The sequence below is a fragment of the Triticum aestivum genome, chromosome 3B (assembly GCF_018294505.1).
Source record: "Triticum aestivum cultivar Chinese Spring chromosome 3B, IWGSC CS RefSeq v2.1, whole genome shotgun sequence".
Taxonomy (NCBI): Eukaryota; Viridiplantae; Streptophyta; class Magnoliopsida; order Poales; family Poaceae; genus Triticum; species Triticum aestivum.
This window is the reverse complement of record NC_057801.1, coordinates 218,937,291-218,959,250: the sequence shown is the minus strand read 5'-3', so window position 1 is coordinate 218,959,250 and position 21,960 is coordinate 218,937,291.

Below are 21,960 nucleotides of genomic sequence, written 5' to 3'. Positions count from 1 at the left end.
GTTATAGCATAACCGAGGAAACTGAGAGCGCTATACAGTTAATGCTGATGATTAAACCTAGCACTTGCGCGTGCTCTCAAGAACTTGAGCAATTCCATAATCATCAAGGTTTTACCAGCATCCGTGTCAAGGGTCCGGTAACACAACTTACTACCATGATGAATGGTGATGGAGGATGCAGATGCAAAGGAAGATAACACCTTCTCAGATTTCACCCTTGGCGGGGCCAAGGAAATAAAATCTGGATGATCGACCGAGAGACATTTAGCACTCCGCTTCTAATGTTCTCCTTGATGTGCTAGCGTAATCCGTAGATAATTATGGTTGGATATCTAAAACATCAAGTAAAAAGGTCGGACTTCGGGAACACAAAAATCCATAGGGCAACTAGGGAGTAAACCCTACGAAATCCTTAGGGGAGGTGGCCAACTTCTTCAATCAAGATACTACAATAATAGGTCTTCCGATTGGGTGTGTTGGCCACGACATCCACTTTACCGGTTATCGAGGGACCAATATTATAGTTCTTGGAAAATGTTCCAACCATCATATCTGCCTGAGATTCAGATCTGGTTGGTGTCAGGATATTCCAGACTCATCGAGTCTAGGAAGACAAATGAAAGTTTGCAACGCAAATCGACGAGATGACGTTGCAAGATTCTCGGGGAATGAACTACGATAGCAAGCTCCAAAACATGAGCTGGTTCTGCTACAAATATGTGAACACGATGTCCAAGACAAGCATGACCACAAAGTAGTCTTATAATAAAACACTACCGAGTTCAGGAGGGGGAACCATCATTAATGACATCGAAGTCTCCACGCGTGGAAGTCCAAAGAGTTCACCTTGGACAGACTCCTTTATCTTTGAACAACTCAATCAGTGGCTTGGTGTGCTAGGGACACATATAGAATGGAGGTTGCAAGTCTCCAGACCACAGAATACTTCGCACATATGCATGACTGACTTGGGATGATTCCAGAAGAAGCAAAATTAACTTTCTCAAATTCACGGCGGCAACTTTCACCAAATGCACGTGTATAAGAGGAAGTCACTCTGTTCATCAAACAAATACTTCATGAGCTAGCATGAATAAAATGCTTTCAAAAGTTTCCAACACTAACTTGTTGTCCAACAAGATCATGGAGGAGATAAGGATGTTGTCAATGGGCTCAACAACAATTCATCTGGGTTTCCTTTTAAAAGGAATTCCATAGTTAAGTGAACAAGTGATAGCATTGGTCAGACCCAAAAGATATAATGATGTATGCTCGAGGGATCAACCACGAGTAAGACAACATTATGAATATCGTTGGTACTGATTTGATTTGACGATAGCCCACACTCAAATCAAAGGATTGATAAGACAATAGGTCCAGCAACTGATCACAGGGACCAATCGATGAAGATATCATCCTTCTTCAACACACACTACACAAGAATATCCCTCTGGAACGAACTAAGTCAGGCAAGCTTTTATCTTCCAACTCTCCAAGTTGTTGTCTAGCTTAACCAACTAGCTCAGGGGTATCCAACACGGATTCTTGGAGAAAGGGTGGTTTACAGGATGAACCAACTTGATCACGAGCTCAACATAACAGTCAGGTGACAACCTGGTGATACCTTCGAGAGGATATTCGAAAAATCACGAACCACCGATATGTTACTAAGCTCGAGAACAATCTTGCTTTTTGAGGCAAGACGATATGATCAATAGAGCGAAGATTTAAGATAATCCTAACTCATCGATCGAGGAGTGCACCGAGAACAAGGACTAGGTAGCACAATCAATCTTAGAATGATGATTCAATAACCAGCACGCTAAGAATGAAATTATTGTCCTTTAACTACCAAGCAACAAGGTTGCTAGGAGTATTGATTTCACACATCACGATTCACTTGTCGACATTCCGGTTACAATAACACAGGAACCGATGGATGAACAATGATGGCAAGAAGTATCACTGTACCAAGAGTTCATAGGGTGGTGTGCAATTCCTATAACAATCCCGATATAAAGATGGTAATACTCCAAGGTAGAACAGAACAAAAGCTGGATTAGCAATTTGATCTGCGGAGCACAACTTCTTTGACCCAATCCTGGATATGGAAGAGGTACTGGAGTTTGTTTCTCCTAGTCATTCTGCGATAGAATGGCTTGACGGACCACAAGAGTAATAGGCATCGATAAACGAACGCACGCATACTCTTGACTATCAATTGATAGACGAAGGTCAGTAGACAATTAAAGAGGGACAACTCAAAGGAACATATAATTTTCTGAGTTGTGGATGCATAGATTAGTATGTCGAACCAAGTTCAACATATTTCTTCCGGATAACCCATGCAGAAAGATAGAACTGGCAGAGTCACGATTTATGAATGGAGAACTCCTCAAGAATAATCCTGTTGTGATATTTCAGTTCAACGAGGAACTTCTGCCATAAGTAGTTCATGGTATTTGGAAGAAGAAGATACCACGGACTTCAAGGACTATCGCAAAGGTTACTAATATCCTAAAGGCGCTAGCAATTACTATCAACATGAAGTAGGTAGTGTGAATCTCGGGTTCAAGAACCCAGGAACAGAATACCTATTACTAAGTAGCATCACGGGATGCTTTCGAGAATGATGGCCAGAATCATCACACTGGGAACACAAATCATAGCTAAATTACTAGATGATCCCCTAAGACACCTAGGGTCATAATAATATCTCCAACATATACGCCGAGGTAACAAAGTACCTCAACTCACCGGTTAGTGTGGTTAATCCGGCCCAAAGGAACATCGGAACGGGAGGAAGGGATTTTGCAAATGCTTCAGACTATTTAGAAACCTGGGATGACTCGGACAGCATAACGGCTGTAAATGCTCAGAAAAGATTTGAGACATTCACAAAAATGGTGGCATAACCACTCGGAAGCACAATATCAAGGTCTCGAGACCAACAATTAACATACAGAAGTAATAGGAACTGAAACGAGGCTTAAGTCCAACAATTCTATAAGTCTACGAATTAATAACACGTGATCCTGATAGAAAGAGGAGAAAGCCTAGTTCTTAATCCCCGTAGGAAGGATAAGATGACTCAGATCAGAAGGGCATGAGGTATAAGGAGTAAAAGAGCCTTACGTTCCATCCCACAATCAATTCCCTTATATAACTAAAGAATTTCTAGACTCAACTTCGACCAGTTTGGCTTGGTAATCCTACAGGCAGTCAAGCTCTGATACCAACGCTGTCAGGACCCCGACTCAATGCCACATCGATCTAGCATGTAACACCTCATATCACTTTGCGGCCTCACGCACGGTATTCCCACGGTTGTCGCCTTACCTTTGCCCGGGACCGTTTGCGCCTTTTGGCACACGTATATGACAGTGTCGCTAGCATCCATATGATAAGGAGCCCGGGCTGACATGGCTAGTCGTAAACCCAAAGTGGCACAGACTTACAGGGACAGGCATCCATGATCCAGCATCGAACGTGTCGGTCATCAGCGAGTGAATCCAGGCTATAGCACTGGGCTATCAGGACTCCGGTGAACCGGGCTGTAGCGGGCTAACAGGACTCCGATATTCATCGCGTGACATTTCCCCGAAGGGACAGACACAGGAACGAAGAAGGACACATGCCGGCCAGCCTAAGTGTTCCGGAGCAGTAGCAAGCTACCATGGCTCGGTGGAAACACTAGGAGACATTTCCCGGTAAGAGAGGCTACTAAAGACAAACAACTAGATAGTCAGATCCCACACATACCAAGCATTTCAATCATACACACAATATGCTCGATATGTGCAAATACAACATGGCATCACAACATGACTCTACGACTCAAGTATTTATTCATTAGGCTCCGAGGAGCGAGATATTACAAACATGGGTCTCATGACCCAACAATCAGAGCATACAAGTCAAAGCACAAGCGGAAGCTATCATGTCTGGGTACAGACATCTATAACTGAAAAAGGCTGAGAAGCCTGACTATCTACCAGATCCTGCTGGGGCACAAGATCGTAGCTGAGGTAACAAGCTAAACGTCGAAGTCCACGCGGTACTACTAGCGAGACCGAAATCTCTCTGCAAAAACATAAAATAGGCAAACGTGAGTACAAATGTACCCAGCAAGACTTACATCAGAACTATCTACATATGCATCATTATCAACAAAGGGGATGGTGGGGTTTAACTGCAGCAAGCCAGCTTTGACTCGGTGGCTATCCTGAACTACGACTGCAATGTAACTCTTTTGAGGTGGCGCACACGAGTCCACATATTCACCATATCAATACACCACTATGGATCCGCTCCCGTCTCCCTACGAGAACGCCATCCATAGCACTCACGCTTATCTTGCGTATTTTAGAGTATCCACTTTCACTTGTCTATGAACTGATATAAGCAACCCAGAAGTCCTTTTCCGCGGACACGGCTATTCGAATAGATGATGATAACCCTGCAGGGGTGTACTTCTTCATACATGTTTCCACCACTTAGCGTCTGCACACGACATGTGCTCGGCAGACTTCAAGCGAAAGCCGACGTGGGTGTAGACCACGACCTACCTAAACACTCAAGTCTCTAGTCCAGGTTTATCGCCTATTCGGGTTCCATCCATGAGGAGATCCGGCCGGAGTTTCGCTCACAGCCCCAAACGATGTGAACAGGGTTCCCGAGATACCAAACGGGCATCCGGTACACCGTGCCACGTACCTACCGCATCACAGCCCACCCCTACGGTCAGCGCTGTCCACGGCCTCCAGTAAGCTACAAACACCAGAAACTACTTGCAACTCCTGGACAGAGGACAAGGGTGAATAAGAAGTCGAGCGGGGTCATATTTCAGGGCCCAATGTATGGTAGTAACTGAATCATGGATCACAAACACAGAACTCAGTTCCCGAGGACGGCTGCAATGAGACAACCCACCATGTACTCCTACATGGCCTCTCACCGCTACCTTTACCAAATCGTGTTCACACACTTAGCTCACACACAGTAGGACATGTTCACACACCTCTGATTCATCCCCGATGAATCAGACCTGACTCAACTCTAAGCAGTAGCAGGCATGACAAACAAACATGAATGAGTAGGCACAACAGGGCTCAAACAACTCCTACTCATGCTAGTGGGTTTCATCTATTTACTGTGGCAATGACAGGTCATGCAAAGGATGAAGGGGTTCAGCTACCGCAGCAAGTAACAAATATGTCGTTGTTGTCCTAATGCAGTAAAAGAGAGCAGGAGCGAGAGAGTGGGATTTTATCGGAATGAACAAGGGGGTTTTGCTTGCCTGGCACTTCTGAAGATAACATTGAGTCTTCATCAGTGTCAACGATCACATCATCGGTATCACGTCTATCGAGAGGGGACAAATACCGGCAAACAAAAAGAACACAATCAATGCAATGCACAATATGATGCATGCTATGACATGGCAATATGAATGTGTTTTGGGCTAATGCAACTAGCAACAGATTAAATGAAGTTGGTTTGAATACAAGATTCAAATTCAAACTCCATATGTGGATATTTAAATGCCATTTAATTGATTTGTGCTAAACAGCATCTATAAGTTGTTCCAACATGCATGAAAATGGTACATATGGATTCCTTGAATTTTTCTGATAATTTTTCATATATAATTTATTTAATTTGGAGTTACGGTTAATTTTCTATGATTTATTGAAGTTTAGGGCATTTTCTGAAATTTCCTGATTATTTTTAAATCCAGAAAAGAATTATTGCGCCAGCATGACCTCATGCTGACCTCAGCAGGTCAACGGGCGCCGTCCAGGTCAAACTGACCTGTGGGCCCTGCGTGTCAGTGTCTAGACTAACTAACCTAATTAAGATTAATCCTAACTAACTTGGTTAGCCGGGCGGGGCCCGCATGTCAGTGAGTCAGTGTCTTAGTTAAAATTAGTTATTATCTTAACCAAGAGTTAGCAGGGGACGGGCCCACACGTCAGTGACCCAGGGGGGTCAAATCCCTGGTCAACCGGGGCTAATCCACCGGCGACATGACGCCGGCGAGGCCCGAGACGGCGGCGATGCGCGGAATCGCAGCACAGGCCACGGATCGAGGCGCGGATGGCACCGTTGGAACCCCGAGCCTCTTCCGCGTCCTCTGGTGCTAGTGGGGTTGCCGGAGACGACTCAGATCGACGGCGGCGTCCACTTCCGCGGCGGCCGGAGCTCGGCTAAGTGCGGGTGTGGTGCTGCAGCTCATAGGTGGGTGAACGGAGGTGCTAGGCAACACCTAAAGGGCGGCAGGAGCATGTCGGAGCTGCTATGCGAGGCAGAGGTGCTCGGGGCACGGAGCTCGCCGGCCATGGCGGACGGCGGCTTCGGGTGCTCGTGGGGCGGCGGCTACAGGGCGCGCGCGCGAGAGAGAGGTGAGGGGAAACGACGGTAAGCTCACAGGGGGGCAGCAGGGTGGCTCAGTGGGCTCGGGGACGCGCCAGACGTCACAAATCGACGGCGGTGAGCTTCGGTGGCCGGCGACGGAACGGCGATGGTGGCGGCGTTGCAGGGCTTCCGGAGGGCCGTGGGTCGGTGGGGAGGAAGGAGGGGGTCGAGGCGGAGCCTTTGAGCGCATCGGCGAGGCTAGGGGTGGCCGGTGGCCACGAGGGAGCTCGTCGGCGGCGGCGAGCGTGTTCGGTGAGGTGGGAAACGGCGAGAGAGGGAGCAGGGGAAGAGTGAGAGAGGTCGGGCGGATCGGGACGACACCGGGGCATTCATCCACGCGGCCAGGGGAAGCAGGAGGTGGCCAGGGGAAGCAGGAGGTGGCCGAGGCAGCGTCGGCGCGCGCCACGCCTCGCCTCTGTTCGTCCTCCTGGCAGAGGAGGAAGAGGACAAGGGGGAGGAGGTGGGCTGGGCCGGCTGGGGGAGCTGGGCCAGGTAAGTGGCGCCAGGTAGGTGGCCCAGGTGGCCTTCTCTCCCTTTCTCTGTTTTATTTTTTTCTTCTGTTTTGTTTTATTTAATTTATTTTGCCACTGTTTTGAATTTTTAAAATAATTCAAACAATGCCAAAAACTCCTCTGAATATTTTATATTGCTAGATGGACTTTTCCAAAAGCTTATAAAATATTTCAGGGGTATTTGAAATTATATTCTAATTATATGAATATAATTCAAATTCAAATAGCTAATGAATTAAATCCAAAGTCTCAAAAATAAATCCTTAAAAATGTTCAATATTTTGGTTGGGACCAGAACCCTTACCAAAAATTATCAAACATTTAAGAAGAGCATTTTGGAGCAATGAATGAGATTTCTAGGGTTTTTGCCCCTCTTTTATTTAAGTTTTTGAGGCTTCCAAAATTCCTCAGTTCAAATTTCAGAATTTAAACATGATGCACACATGAAGCTAGCCTAGAGCATTACCAGAAGCTAGGGATGTGACAGTGGACGACGGCGAGGCCCCAGACTGGAATGAGCCGGAGATGGGGAAGACGCGGCAATGGAGTCGCAGACGGAGAGGAGTGGGAAACTTGACTGGTTCGGGTGCGGGGTGGGCCTACACTCTGCAGAGAATAACAGGAGGTGTGGAGTGGAGGGATGGCCTGGCCGTCAACGAGGTAGCGTTTCGCTGAGGAGCGCAAAACAACGCCGCTGGACGCCGAAGGCTGGAGCACGCAGTTCCGGCAGCGCTGGGGGAAGAAGACGAGAGATTGAAGAAGAATGCCGGCCGTTGGATGTAAATCCAACGCCTTCTTAGGCTTCGACCTACTGGCCAACATGTCAGCCAGTCCATTTGTTTTTTAGTCCATTTGGTGGGCTGGGTGAAACAATGATGTAGCATCTATGCAGCCCGTTTAAATCCCATTTGCATTTTTCTCGAAATCCGCGAACTTCCTGGGCTGGGTGAAAATATCATGTTGGGCTAGACGAGAAATGTTATAAAAACATAAACACATGACTGCATGAAAGTAAAATCTTTGCAAGCTTATGTACGCAATCACTAGGAGTTAACTTGGCAAGTTATATACAACAACAATTATTATTATTTTGTAAGAACTTTCAACTTACGAAATAAAATATCATTTTAATTTGATGAGTTAATAGTACGTGGGGTATTATTATTTTTTAGGCTAGACGTGGGACAGTTTGATACGTTCATTTTGTATCATGCTTTTATATCAATATTTATTGCATTATGGGCTGTTATTACACATTATATCTCAATACTTATGGCTATTCTCTCTTATTTTACAAGGTTTATCATGAAGAGGGGGAATGCCGGCAGCTGGAATTCTGGCTGGAAAAGGAGCAAACGTTGGAAACCTATTCTGCACATCTCCAAAAGTCCCGAGACTCCACGAAACAACTTTTTGGATTTAATAAGAATTTATGAGCGAAAGAAATAGGCCAGGGGGCCCACACCCTGTCCAGGAGACAGGGGGTGCCCCCCTATAGGGCCCGCCCCTATCTCCTGGGCCCCCTGGTGGGCCTCCGGCGTCCATCTTCTGCTATATAATCACTTTTACCCTGAAAAAAATCATGGGCAAGCTTACGGGACGAAACTCCGCCGCCACGAGGTGGAACCTTGGCGGAATCAATCTAGGGCTCTGGCAGAGCTGTTCTGCCAGGGACACTTCCCTCCGGGAGGGGGAAATCATCACCATCGTCATCACCAATGATCCTCTCATCGGGAGGGGGTCAATCTCCATCAACATCTTCACCAGCACCATCTCCTCTCAAAACCCTAGTTCATCTCTTGTATCCAATCTTGTATCAAAACCACAAATTGGTACCTGTGGGTTGCTAGTAGTGTTGATTACTCCTTGTAGTTGATGCTAATTGGTTTACTTGGTGGAAGATCATATGTTCAGATCCTTTATGCATATTATTACTCCTCTGATTATGAACATGAATATGCTTTGTGAGTAGTTACGTTTGTTCCTGAGGACATGGGTGAAGTCTTGCTATTAGTAGTCATGTGAATTTGGTATCCGTTTGATATTTTGATGAGATGTATGTTGTCTTTTCCTCTAGTGGTGTTATGTGAACGTCGACTACATGACACTTCACCATTATTTGGGCCTAGAGGAAGGCATGGGGAAGTAATAAGTAGATGATGGGTTGCTAGAGTGACAGAAGCTTAAACCCTAGTTTATGCGTTGCTTCGTTAGGGGCTGATATGGATCCATATGTTTAATGTTGTGGTTAGGTTTACCTTAATACTTCTTATTGTAGTTGCGGATGCTTGCAATAGGGGTTAATCATAAGTGGGATGCTTGTCCAAGTTAGGGCAGTACCCAAGTACCGGTCCACCCACATATCAAATTATCAAAGTACCGAACGCGGATCTTATGAACGTGATGAAAACTAGCTTGACGATAATTCCCAATGTGTCCTCGGGAGCTCCTTCCTCATTATTAGAATTTTTCCAGGCTTATCCTTTGCTACATAAAGGATTGGGCCACCTTGCTGCACTTTATTTACTTTATTTACTTGTTACTCGTTACTATTTATCTTATCACAAAACTATCTATCACCTACTATTTCAGTGCTTGCAGAGAAAACCTTACCGAAAACCGCTTATCATTTCCTTCTGCTCCTCGTTGGGTTCGACACTCTTACTTATCGAAAGGACTACGATTTACCCCCTACACTTGTGGGTCGTCAAGACTCTTTTCTGGCGCCGTTGCCGGGGAGTGTAGCGCTTTTGGTGAGTGGAACTTGATAAGGAAACATTTATATCGTGTGCTGAAATTTTCTGTTACTTGTCACTATGGAAACTAATCCTTTGAGGGGCTTGTTTGGGGTATCTTCACCCCAACCATAAGAGCAAAGAGTTGCTCCTCAACCTACTGACCTTTATGAAAATATTCACTTTGAGATTCCTTCGGGTATGATAGAGAAACTGCTAGCTAATCCATTTGCAGGAGATGGAACATTGCATCCCGATTTACACCTTATCTTTGTGGATGAAGTTTGTGGATTATTTAAGCTTGCAGGTATTCCCGATGATGTTGTCAAAAGGAAGGTCTTCCCTTTATCTTTGAAGGGAGATGCATTGACATGGTATAGGCTATGTGATGATACGGGATCTTGGAATTATAAGCGATTGAAGTTGGAATTTCACCAGAAGTTCTATCCTATGCATCTTGTTCATCGTGATCGTAATTACATATATAATTTCTGGCCTCGCGAAGGAGAAAGCATCGCTCAAGCTTGGGGGAGGCTTAAGTCAATGTTATATTCATGCCCCAATCATGAGCTCTCCAGGAAATGATTATTCAAAATTTTATGCTCGGCTTTCTCTTGATAATCGCAACCTGCTCGATACTTCCTGTGCTGGTTCTTATATGCTGAAGACTATTGATTTCAAATGGGACTTATTGGAAAGAATTAAACGCAACTCTAAAGATTGGGGTTCCGACGATGGTAAGGAGTCAGGTATGACACCTAAGTTCGATTGTGTTAAATGTTTTATGGATACCGATGCTTTCCGTGGATTTAGCGCTAAGTATGGACTTGACTCTGAGATAGTAGCTTCTTTCTGTGAATCTTTTGCTACTCACGTTGATCTCCCTAAAGAGAAGTGGTTTAAATATAATCCTCCTGTTGAAGTGAAAGTAGTTGCACCTATTACAGTCGAAGAAAAGACTATCACCTATAGTGATCCTATTGTTCCTACTGCTTATGTTGAAAAACCTCCTTTTCCTGTTAGGATAAAGGATCATGCTAAAGCTTCGACTGTTGTTCGTAAGAGTAATACTAGGACTTATACACCTCCTGAGAAAATTAATGTTGAACCTAGTATTGCTATGGTTAAAGATCTCTTGGATGAGGATTTAGATGGGCATGTTATTTATTTCTGTGGTGAAACTGCTAATATTGCTAGACCAGATACTAAGATACATAGACCTGTCGTAGGCATGCCTGTTATTTCTGTTAAAATAGGAGATCATTGTTATCATGGTTTATGTGATATGGGTGCTAGTGCTAGTGCTATACCTTATGATTTTATAAAGAAATTATGCACGACATTGCACCCGTTGAATTAGAAGACATTGATGTTACTATTAAGCTTGCTAATAGGGATACCATTAAACCTATTGGGATTGTTAGAGATGTTGAAGTTTTGTGTGGGAAAGGTTAAATACCCTGCTGATTTTCTTGTTCTTGGTTCCCCACAAGATGCTTTTGTCCCATTATTTTTGGTAGACCCTTCTTGAATACTGCTAGTGCTAAGATTGATTGTGAAAAGGATATTGTCACAGTTGGCATAGATGGTATGTCTCATGAGTTTAATTTTGCTAAGTTTCGTAGACAACCTCGTGATAGGGAACCACCTAGTAAGGATGAGATTATTGGTATTGCTTCCATTGCTGTTCCTCCTACTGATCCGTTAGAACAATATTTGCTAGACCATGAAAACGATATGTTTATGAAGGAAAGGAAGGAAATAGATGAAGTGTTCCTTAAACAGGAACCTATGCTGAAACATAACCTTCCCATTGAAATTCTTGGGGATCCCCCTCCACCCAAGGGTGATCCCGTGTTTGAACTCAAACCATTACCTGATAATCTTAAGTATGCTTATCTTGATGAAAAGAAAATATATCCTGTTATTATTAGTGCTAACCTTTCAGAGCAAGAAGAAGAAAGATTATTGAAAACTCTGAAGAAGCACCGAGCTGCTATTGGATATACTCTGGATGATCTTAAGGGCATTAGTCCCACGTTATGCCAACACAAAATTAAGTGGAGAAGATGCCAAACCAGTTAGAGATCCTCAACAGACGATTAAATCCCAAGATGAAAGAAGTGGCAAGAAAGGAGATACTAAAGCTCCTTGAGGCAGGTATTATTTATCCCGTTGCTGATAGTGAATGGGTAAGCCCTGTCCATTGTGTTCCTAAAAAGGGAGGTATTACATTGTTCCTAATGATAAAGATGAATTGATCCCGCAAAGAATTATTACAAGTTATAGGATGGTAATTGATTTCCGTAAATTAAATAAAGCTACTAAGAAAGATCATTACCCTTTACCTTTTATTGATCAAATGCTAGAAAGACTATCCAAACACACACATTTATGCTTTCTAGATGGTTATTCTGGTTTCTCTCAAATACCTGTGTCAGCGAAGGATCAATCTAAAACTACTTTTACTTGCCCTTTTGGTACTTTTGCTTATAGACGTATGCCTTTTGGTTTATGTAATGCACCTGCTACCTTTCAAAGATGCATGATGACTATATTCTCTGATTTTTGTGAAAAGATTTGTGAGGTATTCATGGATGACTTCTCCGTTTATGGATCCTCTTTTGATGATTGTTTGAGCAACCTTGATCGAGTTTTGCAGAGATGCGAAGACACTAGTCTCGTCTGAATTGGGAAAAGTGTCACTTTATGGTTAATGAAGGCATTGTCTTGGGGCACAAGATCTCCGAGAGAGGTATTGAAGTTGATAAAGCCAAAGTTGATGCTATTGAAAAGATGCCATGTCCCAAGGACATAAAAGGTATAAGAAGTTTCCTTGGTCATGCCGGTTTTTATAGGAGGTTCATTAAGGACTTTTCTAAAATCTCTAGGCCTCTGACTAATTTATTGCAAAAAGATATTCCTTTTGTCTTTGATGATGATTGTGTAGAAGCATTTGAAATACTTAAGAAAGCTTTGATCACTGCACCTATTGTTCAGCCACCTGATTGGAATTTACCTTTTGAAATTATGTGTGATGCTAGTGATTATGCTGTAGGTGTTGTTCTAGGGCAAAGAGTTGATAAGAAATTGAATGTTATCCAGTATGCTAGTAAGACTCTTGATACTGCCCAGAGAAATTATGCTACTACTGAAAAAGAGTTCTTAGCAGTTGTGTTTGCATGTGATAAGTTTAGACCTTATATTGTTGATTCCAAAGTTACTATTCACACTGATCATGCTGCTATTAAATATCTTATGGAAAAGAAAGATGCTAAGCCTAGACTCATTAGATGGGTTCTCTTGCTCCAAGAATTTGATTACATTATTGATAGAAAGGGAGCTAAGAACCCCGTTGCAGATAACTTGTCTAGGTTAGAGAATGTTCTTGATGACCCACTGCCTATTGATGATAGCTTTCCTGATGAACAATTAGCGGTCAATAATGCTTCTCGTACTGCTCCTTGGTATGCTGATTATGATAATTACATTGTTGCTAAATTTATACCGCCTAGTTTCACATACCAGCAAAAGAAAAGGTTCTTTTATGATTTAAGACATTACTTCTAGGATGACCCACACCTTTATAAAGAAGGAGTAGATGGTGTTATTAGATGTTGTGTACCTGAGCATGAACATGAACAGATTCTACGTAAGTGTCACTCTGAATCTTATGGAGGACACAACGCTGGAGATAGAACTGCACACAAGGTACTACAATCTGGTTTTATTGGCCTACTCTCTTCAAAGATGCTCGTAAGTTTGTCTTATCTTGTGATGAATGTCAAAGAATAGGTGATACATCTCCAACGTATCTACTTTTCAAAACACTTTTGCCCTTGTTTGGACTCTAACTTGCATGATTTGAATGAAACTAACCCACACTGACGATGTTTTCAGCAGAACTGCCATGATGTTGTTTTATGTGTAGAAAAGAAAAGTTCTCGGAATGTCCTGGAAATCCACGGGGCACTTTTTGGAATTAATAAGAATTTTTGGCAAAGAATTAATGCCAGGGGGCCCACAGCCTGTCCACGAGACAGGGGGGCGCCCCCCCTAGGGCGCGGCCTCCTATCTCGTGGGCCCCCTGGACCTCCACCGACCTCAACTCCAACTCCATATATTCCGTCTCGGGGAGAAAAAAATCAGAGAGAAAGTTTCATCGCGTTTTACGACACGGAGCCGCCGCCAAGCCCTAATCTCTCTCGGGAGGGCTGATCTGGAGTCCGTTCGGGGCTCCGGAGAGGGGGATTCGTCGCCGTCGTCATCATCAACCATCCTCCATCACCAATTTCATGATGCTCACCGCCGTGCGTGAGTAATTCCATCGTAGGCTTGCTGGACGGTGATGGGTTGGATGAGATTTACCATGTAATCAAGTTAGTTTTGTTAGGGTTTGATCCCTAGTATCCACTATGTTCTGAGATTGATGTTGCTATGACTTTGCTATGCTTAATGCTTGTCACTAGGGCCCGAGTGCCATGATTTCAGATCTGAACCTATTATGTTTTCATGAATATATGTGTGTTCTTGATCCTATCTTGCAAGTCTATAGTCACCTATTATGTGTTATGATCCGACAACCCCGAAGTGACAATAATCGGGATACTTCTCGGTGATGACCGTAGTTTGAGGAGTTCATGTATTCACTATGTGCTAATGCTTTGGTTCCGGTTCTCTATTAAAAGGAGGCCTTAATATCCCTTAGTTTCTGTAGGACCCCGCTGCAATGGGAGGGTAGGACAAAAGATGTCATGCAAGTTCTTTTCCATAAGCACGTATGACTATTTACGGAATACATGCCTACATTACATTGATGAATTGGAGCTAGTTCTATATCACCCTATGTTATAACTATTGCATGAGGAATCGCATCCGGCATAATTATCCATCACTGATCCATTGCCTACGAGCTTTTCATATATTGTTCTTCGCTTATTTACTTTTCCGTTGCTACTGTTACAACTACTACAAAAACCCAAAACATTTATCTTTACTTTTGCTACCGTTACCTTTATTATCATACCACTTTTGCTACTAAACACTTTGCTGCAGATACTAAGTTATCCAGGTGTGGTTGAATTGACAACTCAACTGCTAATACTCAAGAATATTCTTTGGCTCCCCTTGTGTCGAATCAATAAATTTGGGTTGAATACTCTACCCTCGAAAGCTGTTGCGATCCCCTATACTTGTGGGTTATCAAGACTAATTTCTGGTGCTGTTGCCGGGGAGCATAGCTCTATTCTCTGAGTCACTTGGGATTTATATCTGTTGATCACTATGAAGAACTTGAAAGACGCTAAAACCAAGATTTTGCCCTCAACTACGAGGGGAGGTAAGGAACTGCCATCTAGCTCTGCACTAGATTCTCCTTCTGTTATTAGTAGGCTTGCGACACCTAAACCTGCTACTGCTATGAATTCTGATATGTCGCATGTTATTGATGATGCCACTTCTGCTATGCATGATGAAACTACTTCTGTGCGTGATACTACTTTGCCATTAGGTGAATTTCTTGATGAACAACTTGCTAGAGTTAGGGGGAATGAAATACTGAAGAACCTATTATTGATGATAGTGATGATGAAGGTTCCCCCAATGATTATGTATTACCTGTTGTTCCTAAGGGTTATGTTATGAATGAAAAGCTGCTATGGAAATTCTTGCTTGCAATGATAGAAATGATCTTAAGAAATTATTAGCTAAATGGAAGCAGCAGTCTCTTAATGCTAGAATGAAACCCGATCCTGCTTTTGCTACTTCACCTATCTGTGTTACTGATAAGGATTATGAATTCTCTGTTGATCCTGATATTATTACTTTAGTTGAATCTGATCCTTTTTATGGCCTTGAATCTGAAACTGTTGTGGCACATCTTACCAAGTTGAATGATATAGCCACCCTGTTTACTCATGATGAGAAGTCTCGCTATTTATATATCCTTAAGATATTTCCGTTCTCATTAAAGGGTGATGCTAAGACTTGGTATAATTCTCTTGCTCCTGGTTGTGTGCGTAGTCCCCAGGATATGATTTATTACTTCTCTGCTAAATATTTCCCTGCTCATAAGAAACAAGCTGCCTTGCGGGAAATATATAATTTTGTGCAAATCAAAGAAGAGAGTCTCCCACAAGCTTGGGGGAGGCTTCTCCGGTTACTTAATGCTTTGCCTGATCATCCTCTTAAGAAAAATGAAATACTTGATATCTTTTATAATGGACTAACCGATGCTTCCAAGGACTACTTGGATAGTTGTGCTGGTTGTGTTTTCAGGGAAAGAACAGTCGACGAAGCTGAAATATTATTGAATAATATGTTGACTAATGAAAATAATTGGACTCTTCCTGAGCCAGTTCCTGAAGTAATTCCTGAACCAATTGAGCCAACTCCTGAGCCTATTCCTAAACCCACTCCGAAGAAGAGAGGTGTTTTATTTCTCAGTCCTGAAGATATGCAAGAGGCAAAGAAATCAATGAAAGAAAAAGGTATTAAAGCTGAAGATGTTAAGAATTTACCTCCTATTGAAGAAATACATGGTCTTAATTTACCGCCTGAAGAACCACATTGTCTTGATAACCCGACACAGGTAGTAAAGGTAAATTCTCTCTATAGATATGATAAAGTTGAAATACCCTCTACTAAATTTCATAGCCCATGCTTAGATGAATTTGATGACTTTATGGCTAGACAAGAAAGTTTTAATGCTTATGTTGGTAGAGAGTTAAAGAATAATGCTTTCGAGATAGGACGCGTAGGCGATAATCTGGCTAGAGTTAAAGATGAACTTCACCGCGTTAGCAAATATGCTTCTATGGTTGCTACTCAAGCTGAGCAAGTACTCAAAGCTCAAAATGATTTGCTTGATGAATTAATAATAAAAATGACTTTGCTGTTAGAGTGGCTACTAGAACTGGTAGAATGACTCAGGAACCTTTGTATCCTGAAGGCCACCCTAAGAGAATCGAGCAAGATTCTTAGAGAAATAATTTAGAGGCACCTAGTTCTTCTAAAAAGAAGAAGAAGAAAAACGATAGAACTTTGCATGCTTCTAGTGAACCTACTGTAGACACACCTGAGAATCCCAATGATATTTCTATTTCTGATGCTGAAACACAATCAGGTGATGAACATGAACCTAGTGATAATGTTAATGATAATGTTCATGTTGATGCTCAACCTAGCAAAGACAATGATGTAGAGATTGAACCTGCTGTTGATCTTGATAACCCACAATCAAAGAATCAACGTTATGATAAGAGAGATTTTGTTGCTAGGAAGCACGGTAAAGAAAGAGAACCATGGGTTCAGAAACCCATGCCCTTTCCTCCTAAACCATCCAAGTCAAAGGATGATGAGGATTTTGAGCGCTTTGCTGAAATGATTAGACCTATTTTCTTACGTATGCGCTTAACTGATATGCTTAAAGTAAATCCTTATGCTAAGTATATGAAGGATATCATCACAAATAAAAGAAAGATACCGGAAGCTGAAATTTCCACCATGCTTGCTAATTACACTTTTAAGGGTGGAATACCAAAGAAACTTGGAGATCCGGGTGTACCAACTATACCATGCTCCATTAAAAGAAATTATGTTAGAACTGCTTTATGTGATCTTGGAGCCGGTGTTAGTGTTATGCCTCTCTCTTTATATCGTAGACTTGAATTGAATAAGTTGACACCTACTGAAATATCTTTGCAAATGGCTGATAAATCAACTGCTATACCTGTCGGTATTTGTGAGGATGTGCCTGTTGTGGTTGCAAATGTCACTATCTTAACGGACTTTGTTATTCTTGATATTCCCGAGGACGATAGTATGTCTATTATCCTTGGTAGACCTTTTCTTAATACTGCAGGGGCTGTTATTGATTGCAACAAAGGCAATGTCACTTTTCATGTTAATGGTAATGAGCATACGGTACACTTTCCGAGGAAACAATCTCAAGTTCATAGCATCAATTCTATTGAAAAAGTTCCAACTATCATTTTTGGAGGTTTTGAATTTCCTCTCCCTACTGTCAAGAAAAAGTATGATATTCTTATTGTTGGGGATTTTCATATCCCCGTTGAGGTAACTTAGTGTTATTCGAAATTTCTCCGGTTCCGTGTTATTCGAAATGAGTTTGTTAACAAGACTTGATCAACCTTGTTAGTGGGTTCATTTTGATGATCACGAGATGGATGAAACTAGAAGGTACAACCTTCTGTACCCTCCTTTTACTTTCTGTTATTTAGAATAAATAAAGCAAAAATAGTATTATCCGTCTGTTTTCTGAATTATCCGTGCATTAAAAAATAGTCCAAAAATAAAAGTGCTCCAAATGCCCTGCAAATTTAGTATGTTTTTTCTGGAATATCTGAGGATTTTAGGCACTAAAAACACTGCAGGAGGGGCAAGCACCAGGCCACGAGATAGGAGGGCGCCCCCCTGTAGGGCGCCCCCCTGTCTCGTGGGCCCCTGGTGGCTCCCCTCCACTTATGCCAGCACCCACACACTTCATCTTCTACCCAAAAAAATCCCCATCCAGCTCAAGCACGAGTTCTAGCTCGTTTTGCTGCGATTTTGATCTCTTAGCTCAAAGCTCCATTCACAAAACTGCTTTGGGAGATTGTTGCTTGGTATGTGACTCCTCCATTGGTCCAATTATTTTTTGTTCTAGTGCTTTATTCGTTGCAAATTTTTGCTGCATAGGTGACCATGTTCTTGAGCTTGCATGTTAAATTTTTGAAGTCCCAAGCAATTCCAATGCATGATATAGGCTCTAGGCACTTGTAGGAGTAGTTGCTATCAATCTTGTTTAGTTTTATCCACTTTTATTTTGAAGTTACTAAAATTTCAGAAATTTCCAAAAAATGTTAAGGAGGCTCTTTAAAGGCTCTTCTAGCCAAAGCTCTCAGAAGAAACAAGCCAAAGAGAAGGAAAAAGCCAAGTAATAATCTTCCTCGCTTAGCGGAAGTACGGTCGTGCGAATGGCCATGTGAGGATTTCTTGAAAGAAGCTGGAATTCATGAAGACTTTTATGCTTTAATCGAGACTGCAGGCCTCACCGGTTTCATGAACGACCGAATCGATCAGTATCTCTTACTCACCAACACTTTCGTGCAAAACTTTTATTATTATCCTAACAAATCACCGCCTGCAGTATCATTTCATTTATATGATGAATTCAAAGAAATGTCTTTATGTCATTTTTGTGCGGTATGTAGGATACCTTATGAGGGAGAATTAGATGAACCCCATCGTGAAGATGTGGGTGGCTTTGTTAATACTATTGCTGTAGAGGAGCCAAAGAAGGGCTCCGAGGCGAAGGTCTCTAGCATACACTTTCCTGTTTTACGCTATTTTGCTATATTTGCTAGTAGATGCTTGATTGGTCGTGGAAATAGTGGAAATTTGAGCATTCCAGATATTATTACTCTTCAACATGCTTTGTTAGGAGACAATACTTTTAGTATGGGTGTCGTCGTTGCTAAATGACTAGCCCTAAATCATACAAAAGGCCCCATATTTGGAGGTATCTATGCTGCATGTCTTGTTGAACATTTTCATATGCCCATTAGGCACTATGAGGAGGAGGAGACAAAATTACCCCCTCACATTTTAGATTACAAGAGCATGGTAGCACACAAGTTTATTGTTGACAACGAAGAGAAGATGCTCTTGTATAGACTTAGATTCAATAAGAAACACTTTGAGTTTATTATTTTGCCTGCACCTCTGTTATTTGATTTGCTTGCAGAAAATCGCCTTGTCACGCCGGAAGCGGTGAACAACCATCTAGCCCAAGCTTTTACTCCAGAACCTGAACCTGAACCGGAACCTGAGCTAGACCCTTATCGTGCATCATCTGTCCAGTGGGATCCAGAGATGACCAGCCAGTGGTATCCTGATTACACCTCCCACTACACTAGGGAGAGTAGCGGCGGTCCTTGGTATTAGACCAACTTAGGCCAAAAGCCTAAGCTTGGGGGAGTACGTATTTCTCACCGACTTTACATTCATGTTCACACACTAGTCGTAGGTGCTCATACTCTTTCATTGTATTATCCATGCTAGTTTAAATTTCTTTTCTACTTTTCTTCTTGTGTGTTTGATAAACCTTAAGAAAAACCAAAAAAAATTACTTAGTTTAATTTCCATGCTTGTAGTAGAAATTAAAATGAAAACCCAAAAAGATTTCTCGTTCTTCTTTACTTGTTGGAAGCTTTCCCGTGTAAATAGTTTTATTTTCTTTTCTTTCTTTTGGGGGTCGAGAAGACCATATTGAAAATGCTTAGTGGCTCTTATAGGCATGATTGTTTTACTTGTCTTCTCTCTTGAGTTGAATGCTTGCAGATTCCAGCTTAGTCCAATGCACGTGCACTCTTATTATTTTACACATCGTTCGGTCGTGCAAGTGAAAGGCAATAATGACGATATATGATGGACTTATTGGGATGAGAAAAGCTGGTATGAACTCGACCTCTCTTGTTTTTTGTAAATATGATGAGTTCATCGTTCCTGGGTCAGCTATTATGAAGTAAACATATTTGCAATGACATTTAGAGATTATAGTTGCTTGTGCCATGCTTGATTAGCTATGAGTTATAATGGTTTACCTTGCGTGTCAACATGCTATTAGAATGATTATGATGTGGTATGATGGGATGGTATCCTCCTTTGAATGTATTGAGTGACTCGACTTGGCACATGTTCTAGCATGTAGTTGAATCAAATCAACATAGCCTTCATGATATTTATGTTCATGGTGGATTATATCCTACTCATGTTTGTATTCGGTGTGAATTAATTTTAATGCATGTTTACGACTATTGTCGCTCTCTCAGTTGGTCGCTTCCCAGTCTTTTGCTAGCCTTCACCTGTACTAAGCGGGAATACTGCTTGTGCATCCAAACTCCTTAAACCCCAAAGTTGTTCCATATGAATTCACCATATCTTCCTATATGCGGTATTTACCCGCCATTCCATGTAAATTTGTATGTGCCAAACTCCAAACCTTCAAATGAAATTATGTTTTGTATGCTCGAGTAGCTCATGTTACAACTAGGGCTGCCTATATCTTCCATGCTAGGTGGGTTATTCTCAAGAGGAGTGGACTCCGCTCCTCATTCACGAGAAAGGGCCGGTAACCGGGATGCCCAGTCCCATGATCCAAAAAGATCAAAGCAAATCAAAATAATTAAACAAAACTCCCCCAGGGCTGTTGTATGTTGGAGGCACTCGTTGTTTCGAGCAAGCCATGGATTGATGCTTGTTGGTGGTTGGGGGAGTATAAACCTTTACCATTCTGTTTGGGAACTGCCTATAATGCATGTAGTATGGAAGATACAGCCATCTCATAGTTGTTGCGTTGACAGCGAAAGTATGCCGCTCAAAATGTTATTCAATCTCTATTTTAAAATCGAGCTCTGGCACCTCTACAAATCCCTGCTTCCCTCTGCGAAGGGCCTATCTATTTACTTTTATGTTGAGTCATCACCCTTCTTATTAAAAAGCACCCGCTTCAGAGCACACTGTCATTTGCATTCATTATTATTGGTTTATATTGGGTATGACTTGACTGGATCTCTTTTACCATGAATTACAATGTTTAGTCAGTCCTTGATCTTTAAAGGTGCTCTGCATTTATGGTTTGCGGTCTCAGAAAGGGCTAGCGAGATACCATTTTGTTATATCATGTTATGATTATTTTGAGAAAGTGTTGTCATTCGGGTATTATTATTATGGCTCGCTAGCTAATTATGCTATTGATATGAGTAATTGTGAGACCTAGCTATGTGTTATTGTGAGTATGGTAAGTTCATAATATTTGCTGAAACTTGAATGCTGACTTTTCATGTTTACAACAACAAGAGCAAACAGAGTTTGTAAAAGTTTTTCTTTATCACTTTCAGTTTATCAACTGAATTGCTTGAGGACAAGCAAAGGTTTAAGCGTGGGGGAGTTGATACGTCTCCAACGTATCTACTTTTCCGAACACTTTTGCCCTTGTTTTGGACTCTAACTTGCATGATTTGAATGAAACTAACCGGGACTGACGCTGTTTTCAGCAGAACTGCCATGATGTTGTTTTATGTGTAGAAAAGAAAAGTTCTCGGAATGCCCTGGAAATCCACGGAGGCACTTTTTGGAATTAATAAGAATTTTTGGCGAAAGAATTAATGCCAGGGGGCCCACAGCCTGTCTACGAGACAGGGGGCGCCCCCCTAGGGCGCGGCCTCCTATCTCGTGGCCACCCTGGACCTCCTCCGACCTGAACTCCAACTTCATATATTCCTTCTCGGGGAGAA